Below are 8,144 nucleotides of genomic sequence, written 5' to 3'. Positions count from 1 at the left end.
TTGAAAGTTGGCTCATCTTTTTCGGACTTGATTACGTGAACACACGCTTGCTTCTTCATATAAGCGCCTTTTTGTTCCACTTATATTTTGCTGTTTTCGTTGCAGTCGTGCATTGTCTCTGGCTCAGTCCTATCGTTAACAGGAGCCAGTGATTCGCTGGCTTGAGCACATGTGTTTCGTCATCACTCCGGCCACCGCGCCGTCCGACCCCTATCTGTTGCCAGTGACCTTTCAGCCAACCCTCACCCCCGAGCTTGTCAATAAAGGGCAGGTATATGTCACACAAAAACGCCGCCCACCTGGTCCGCCTCAACAGAGCGGCGAGTCAACGAGGAGGCAGCAGTGTACTGAGCATTCTTGCAGGGACAACTTACCTGCAGTTCTCACCTTATCGGTTTATAAGACAGGTGAGCACTTATAGAAAGCCAGCGAATAACGTAAGCCGTTTTGAAATTAGAAAACACTTCGTCAGAATTGTGTTCTCTGTGGAAAGACTCGTATCAAGTTCGATTGGGAGGCCACATGACAATTATTTTCCATGTTATTGTTATGGGTAATGGGTCGTTTGTTATTGGGTTTTACGGAAAATAGTGTCCAGAAAATTTGCTAGTTTCCAACAATAAGTCGGCCAGTGTAGTCAGACGGAAAAGAAGGATGGCTGCATCAAGCTCGCTCCGCGCTCCGGATGGCCGTGTTCATATTATGACGTCATATCCGTCTGTTCTTTCAGCTATGCTGCGCTGTCTGTGGGTGGCTGTGTTCACATTATGACGTCATACCCGTCTGTTCTTTCAGCCATGCTGCGCTGTCTGTGGGTGGTTGTGTCCACATTATGACGTCATATCCGTCTGTTCTTTCAGCCATGCTGCGCTGTCTGTGGGTGTTGGTCCTGCTAGCGGCGCTGTCGGTGACCTGCGCCAGACCAGGACCGTGGAGCCCTCAGACCAGTCGTACCTACGACCTATTTCAGCTCGCAGCCAAATATGAACGCGCAAAGAGATTGCAGCAAATACTTCGTCAGGTCAACAGGCCACGCTGGGGGACAAAAACAGTCCCTAAGGATGCCAGGACTATTTTGAGGGAAAAACTGGCCGCAGAATGGAGAAATCGACTTCTGCAGAGTTTGGCGGGATGATTGGGAGTTGGAAGAGCAGCACCCAGCATGTATTAGACAACGGCGTACTAAGAGGAGCCGGACTAACATTAATGAATTACAATTTCGGACAGCATGTCGCCTGACATGGATAATAAACGGTGAAAACCGACGATGTGTCTAAAAATCCGTTTGTTGTTGGCTTTATTTGTAACGCTTGTTAATACATATTTTGCACGGTGGAGAATCGATGCTTACTGCCTGTTCCATCAGACAAGCAGACATAACTGACATAACACCTTTTTCAACACCATAACACATATTTAGACATAACAACATGTCTAAATTTTTAATTTATCCGTTTTGATCCCTCTCCCGTATTGGCGTTATACGGTGGCTATAGGGCAGAATAAATTAGGTCCCAGCCTTCAAGTGGTTGGTTGAAAGTTAGTAAGTGTATGTACCACCGACCATTTTTTAAGGAATGTATGTTATTGGCAGCACTGATTCGGAATACCTGTGTTGTGACTTGTCAATGTCCTGCCAGGTCACCATCGGGCCCTTCACGGCCATCACATCTGCGGCCTTTTGCCTCATCAACTTTGATGACAAGAAGAAGGCCATTCGCGACATGATGATGGCCGTATTCGGAAAAGAGGTGCTGGGCAGCTCCTCTATGAGGGGACAAGCATGTCCCCTTAACAAGAACAAGGGGCTTGAGCACCCGACGAGGCCGGTCCTTGATCAAGGGAAGCTTCGTGATATTATCAGTAAGTGATGTTTAACCTTGCTGTTCATCAGCCAGCCATACCTGGTGATCGGTCGGTATGATAGTATGATCCAATAAGGACTCTGTGAATCAGGAGAACAATAGTTCTTAATTTTACAACTATGTTTAATTAATGTAATTGATATTCATGCCATTTTTAGTATCAGAAAGTTTAGAACAAAAATACTTGTTTTCACAATAACGCGGATACCCGCTTATTCAAAGATTATAATTATTAGCAAATTAACATTGCTCATAAATGCAATATAAATATAATAGAGAAATATGTAAATGATAAATAGCTAATAATGAATAGAATAAAAAAATGGAAATGATCTTTATTTTATTCATTAAATGTGAATAGTTAGTGACCAGTGAGTGAACAAAACTGAATACTGTATCGATGTTTTTTCTTTTTTAGCGTTCTTGGTCAACCGGCTTAAGATGCCCGAGTCCGAAGTAAAGGACGTCATCAGCAGAAAAATAAACGACGAGAATAGCGCGGCCCTGAAGGCCAAGAAGAGGGCCGAGCAGGGCCAGTAAGGACGTAGTGTCCGGGAGCCCTACCTTCGTCCCTCCCCCTCCAGCTGGAATGGAACCCTGTGCTCAACGCCCGTTTGAAAATGTTAATACATGCGAGATGAGTAGATGGCTGTTTTTATTCGTGAGCGGTTCATACGGGCTTTAACAGCGGCTCAACACTTACAAGAACACGACTGCTTGTAGAATGGCGAGTGTGGTGTCCTGTACGAAATCCTGCAAGACAACGTGTACGACACCGTTCATGGTAGGTACCCTATACGATACCATGTACGACACCTTGTACGATACCCTGTACGACACCGTGTACGATACCCTGCACGGCACCGTGTACGATACCATGTACGACACCCGACACCGTGTACGATACCCTGCACGACAGCGTGCATGATACCCTACACAATATCATGTACGACACCGTACACGGTACCCTGTACGACGCCGTGAATGGTGCCCTGTACGGCGCCGTGCATGGTGCCCTGTACGGCACCGTGCATGGTGCCCTGTACGGCACCGTGCATGGTATAGCGAATCAACCTCGACTGATATGTACGGCACCGTGCATGATACCCTATAGAATATCATGTACGACACCGTACACGGTACCCTGTACGGCGCCGTGCATGGTGCCCTGTACGGCACCGTGCATGGTGCCCTGTACGGCACCGTGCATGATGCCCTGTACGGCACCGTGCATGGTACCCTGTACAACATCATGTACTACACCCTACACGGTACCCTGTTCGGCGCCGTGCATGGTGCCCTGTACGGCACCGTACAGGGCACCCTGCAGGAACCCTGGTAACAATTTCGTCAAAAATCCTGTAGGATCAACCATACAGGATTACCCTGTAATATTTTTTTACTAGGGCAAGCACTGATTTTGGAAAAGAAGTGCTGCCACCTGGTGCAAGAAGAATAAACCAGCTTTAATATGGCCGTTGTTTGTATGGTAGTCCAACGTTGACGTATACCCTTTTTGTGGCCTGAAGCTGGAACTTCAATTTGCAGATTCCGAAAATGATCAATATTGATATCAATATTGATCGAAAACATAATTTTGATGAAACAAGAATAAGTTAAGTTGAAAGAGGAGGCAATTTCATCCAGATGTTACTTCTTGAAATTATTTTTGTTTATGACGACCGCCATGCAGTGACGGATGAGCGGGGCCGTCAATTAGCAAAAATAATATCAAGAAGTAAACCACCGCATCTGGATAAAATGACCTCCTTCCTCAACTTAGCATATTATTTTTTCATCAACGTCACGTTTTCGATCAATATCGATCATTTCCGGATGCTTCAATTTTAAGTTCCAACTTCAGGCCACAAAACAAACTACTAGGTCGTTCAATAAGTAAGGTAAAATCGCATTTATTTCAGTCCACCTTTGGTGTAACGACATGAAACTTGCAACATATGTTAACTGAAATCTTGTCTTCAAAATGGCTATAAGCATTTGGTAGCAGGTCCCATCGGTCAGCCACCCCAGCCTTCAGAACTCGCACCTACTTCCAATCACCGTTCAGGCGCACGTGCTTATCTCAGCACTCCACTGAGCACTGAAAACCCGCTCGGAAAACTCCTTATTGATGTTTTTTTAACATGTCTTTTTATTTTCCTGATTGCCTCATCCGTAAAAAAGTTATTCCCAGAAGCAGAACGTCTTCCGGCGATCCGAACAGATTGAAGCTGGACGGCGCCAGATCAGGGCTGTACTCCAGCATTCCTGTACTGACAGAGCAAAGCCGCTCCTGCACTGATGCCTAGTCGGGCGTCCTTCTGTTGTTGAGTAAACTCTTTTGGTATCCATCTCAGGCAGACCTTGAAAATATTTAGCGTATCTGATGACGCCTGTAGCTGATTCGACATAACACTTCACTCCGAAAATGAAGTCAGTCACGCGAATGCTTTGGGTCTCCATCATCACCTCGCGACTTCACGGATTGTGCCAGATCCAGCGGGTCCTGCAAGCATAGGTCTGCCTGCCGTAGAATTTTGTCTCTTACACTGCCCTATCACTATCCACTGCCCACCACTAAGCATTGTTAATGGCCATATGGCGTCATCAGGGTACAATTTGCTGCCGACGCCGGTTTTGAGATGAATTTGAGGCTCACCTGACAAAACGGCACTTCCCAAACGGAACGGTGCTGCATCGATGTTTTCATACCGACCGTGTTCGGACAATTTTTCAAACTCCTTAAAACGGTTGGATACGTTGTGTAGCAATTTTTTTTTTGTAGATTCAGATGACATATTTTATTTTGTTTAACTTGTTAAGGTTAATGAGCTATTGCACATTTTACCTTACTTATTGAACGACCTATCATACAAACAACGGGCATATTAAAGCTGGCTTCTTCTTCTTGCACCAAATGAAATGGCAGGACTTCTTTTCGAAAATCAGTGTTTATCTTTCCAAAATCGTGATTTCCTCGCTAAGGAGTGAAATTGGCTTCATCGTTGTCAAAAATAGCAGAATCGTTGCCATTTTTGGTACGTGTGACAAAAATAGCACGTGCAAAAATGACAACGATTGACCAAACCGACCAAATTGACAACGATGTATTGACTGAGGTCAATACATCAAAATGACCTCACCCAAACAAAAATATGTCATTCGACGTGTCTGGGAAAGGCAAACACGGCGCAGTCAAAATTGTGGCTTTGCGGCCATTTTTTGCGAAGTTATTTGCCAAAAACCGAATCTGCACCTTGGGCCACTTTACCTGACCATAGAGGTCACCGGTTGACCTGAAGCTTAAAAATCAGGTACCAATTGTTGCGTCTTGTAACGACGCATACGTTCGTTTCTTTCACGACGCTCTAGCTCCATCAGGGGCGAAATAGCGAGGGGGTCGTTTCCGCCCCTCCCCTCGGCTGGCGCGTATGTAGAAAACCAAGCAGCTCCGGCGAGAACCTCATAGTACGTGCTATCCACCAACTATGCATCTACAAATTGGTACTGTGTGATATGCAGTAGTTTTGCAAAATAAGTCCCCGCCGTAAGCCTTCTGTACTCTATGACTGTACCATAGATTTTACTCGTGCTCTATTGGACTGCAAAATTAGACGATAATTCATCCTGATATAAAGCTTTTTTCACCATACTATCATTTGATTTTTGCGGGGGACCAGCTCAAAATGTGAAACACATGGCTTACGTTTTACCTAAATGTGTTTTTCAATGAGGTGACAAAAAGCAAGATTGCAGACTTTCATTTTGAGTCGTGCTCATCATGAAATTCAATCGTTTTATCTTCATTTATGACCGTGGCAGCGATTCCCGTAAAAGCTTATCTTGCGTATCTCTCGGTTAAATGTAACTAAAGCGTCATTAAAAAAATATATTCGGTCAACCATGCAATGGACACTGGCTTCTACTTACATCCATATCACAAGTAACACAAGCTGATATAGCAAGTGTACGTAAACCCTAAATCTTATGTAGGTAACTCCAGTAACAGCACAGTCGACGGTTGGAACGCCGTGAGACGAACGCCCATGCTATGGCTGACATTGCAAGTTGAAGGTGATAATAGCAGTACCAATAAGAGGGAAATAGCATCACATCAGCTAAGATTTAGTTCATGTCCTGCGTTGGCACTTGGCAGGGAGAAACTGAGGCTCGAGTGCGACTCGCCGGTTTCGCCCCCTCAGCCCATCATGCGCAGCTGGTTGTTCCTCCAGGTGGCCACGGCGTCCCGGAATTGTGACTGGATGTCCTGGGTGGGCGTTGGCGTCCTCCAGCCCCAGCGCGGCGTGGTCGTGCGCCGGTACCTGCTCTGCCACCGTCTGGCGTTGTGAAAGTCCTGGGCGATCCGCAGTGACTCCCCAATGCCGCTGGGCCGAGACCTCCAGGATGGGCTGGCGCAGGTCACCGACAGTGCCGCTAGCAGGACCAACACCCACAGACAGCGCAGCATGGCTGAAAGAACAGACGAGTTTGTCAACAACATACCAAACGCACTTAAATACTGACATAAACGTTTTGTGCCAGGTTACATGTGGATGTTTTCTTACGCGATTAAAACATCATGCACATTACATACGTTACTTATAGTTCATTTTTAAAGGTTAATTTTGCTTCCATTTATACAGGGTATGGTGGGCTATTTTCCCTCTTCGGCTCCCCGCCCATTGCTATCAATGCGATACTTGCACGCTGTGTTTGTATGTCAGCAGTTCATCAGTCGGCATACCCGAAAGGTCACCAGAAAAGTGCCCAGTTACGTGAACTTTCGGTCACCAGAACAGTCACAACGCTCAGCCAGAGCGAATAGCAATATAACCTCACCTGTTATCGAAGTGGCCACGAGATTCAGTCACAAGCGACTCTCCCCGTGGATAGATCGTAAGAACTCTGTCCGCTCCTCAGCAAGTGGCATGCAATATATACGTTCCGGGTGCTCACTGCTCGGCTGGTAGCTGTGACGTGTCTGTCTCATGCAGCAAGGCTCGGGAAGGGTGGGGTGGGGAGAAGGGACAGCCAGGGGTGGCGGGGGTGTCAGCGGTGTGGCGCAGCACTGCCGTGCAACGACATGGGGCGCACTGTAAACGGGGCTGAACTGCGACGCCGGCCGGGTTTTCCGCGGTGATGTCCACCTAGCAGACACGTAGAAGCTTACAAAACGTGCCAGTGGATATGCCCACTGGCACAGCAGCAGACTTGGTCAGTAGGTTATCTGATGCTGTTGCATATGATGCCTGCTTAGTAACTAACACTTCGAGTAGTGATCGTTTACCTGAGTTACTTCGAGCGTTTACCTGTCGAGAAGTGATCAGCTAACAGCAATCCATCAATAGGTGGTTGTATATCGATTCAGACACACAGTTGGCAGGAGTGGCTGGAAAATGGCCAATTATTTTACCCGCCGGCACACGGGCCATTTTGCGTCCTTCAACGGCACAAGGGGGGAGGGGGTACGAAGCCCCCTCGTGTTTGACCCCTCATCAAGCTAGAGCTTCGCGGAAAAAAATAAGCGTTCTGCACGTGACAAGAGGAAGCCGATGATACCAAATCTTAAGGTCGTAGGTCATCGGTTGACCTTCCAGGTCAAGTCAATGACCCAGAAGTCGGGGACATCGGGACTTGTTAGAACGTCGTAAAGTGTTGCTTCTATTGGGGGTTTCGGGGTGCTGATCACGAATATCATGTTAGTTTTAATCACAGATGATGTCTTCATGCATTTAGGCCAGGTCGGGTCAGGTCAGGTCAGGTCAACCAGTAGGGGTCGTGCCGGGTATTCGTAGTACATACGTGTCAACCGCATCTGACAGCTTCGTAACATGCTACAAAGCACCAAAACTACTTCATAAATGTTCAAATGGCTGCTAAATTCAAATTTAGCTCCAAAAACTCGCGTAGGAACATGTGAAACTCGAAAAGTGAGCCGAAGTCATCAAAGGTCAATGACGTGACCTGACCTCCAGGTGACCTTGACATTCACCCTAATACATGGGAGCAGCATCAATGTTTGAACGCTTGAAACCACGAAAAGACTGCAAACGCGCGGCTAATGCGAGCCAACAAACGCCGAATCGCGATTCCGGCCAAACATGCTCTCAAAAAGTAGGTCACAAATCAAAGTTCATTTGGGCCGGGGTCATGACATTTTCAGGGTAGGTGTAAATTTGATCAGCGCGAGGGTACTGAAAGTTTCGTCCCGATCGGCCGTTTTTTAAGCGAGTTATTGGCGAAAACTCTTAGGGGGGGTGCGTTAACACCCCCCCCCCC

The 8,144-nt window shown here is 46.8% G+C and overlaps 2 long non-coding RNA genes across 2 annotated transcripts; one reads left to right on the top strand and one right to left on the bottom strand.

The window, feature by feature from the left end:
• Window positions 1-290: 290 nt before the first annotated feature.
• Window positions 291-2,509, top strand: LOC122368835. Its single transcript, XR_006254310.1, has 3 exons — window positions 291-407; window positions 861-1,863; window positions 2,284-2,509. It is a non-coding gene; the product is annotated as an uncharacterized LOC122368835 (long non-coding RNA).
• A 3,102-nt stretch (window positions 2,510-5,611) lies between these two features.
• LOC122368834 lies at window positions 5,612-6,962 on the bottom strand. Its single transcript, XR_006254309.1, has 2 exons — window positions 6,705-6,962; window positions 5,612-6,335 (listed from the first exon to the last, which is right to left on the bottom strand). It is a non-coding gene; the product is annotated as an uncharacterized LOC122368834 (long non-coding RNA).
• Between the last annotated feature and the right edge of the window lie 1,182 nt (window positions 6,963-8,144).

This window comes from Amphibalanus amphitrite, unplaced genomic scaffold (genome assembly GCF_019059575.1).
Source record: "Amphibalanus amphitrite isolate SeventyFive unplaced genomic scaffold, NRLGWU_Aamphi_draft 000980F_arrow, whole genome shotgun sequence".
Lineage (NCBI taxonomy): Eukaryota > Metazoa > Arthropoda > Thecostraca > Balanomorpha > Balanidae > Amphibalanus > Amphibalanus amphitrite.
Note: the sequence above shows the minus strand (reverse complement) of the source record. Positions and strands in the feature narration are given on the sequence as shown.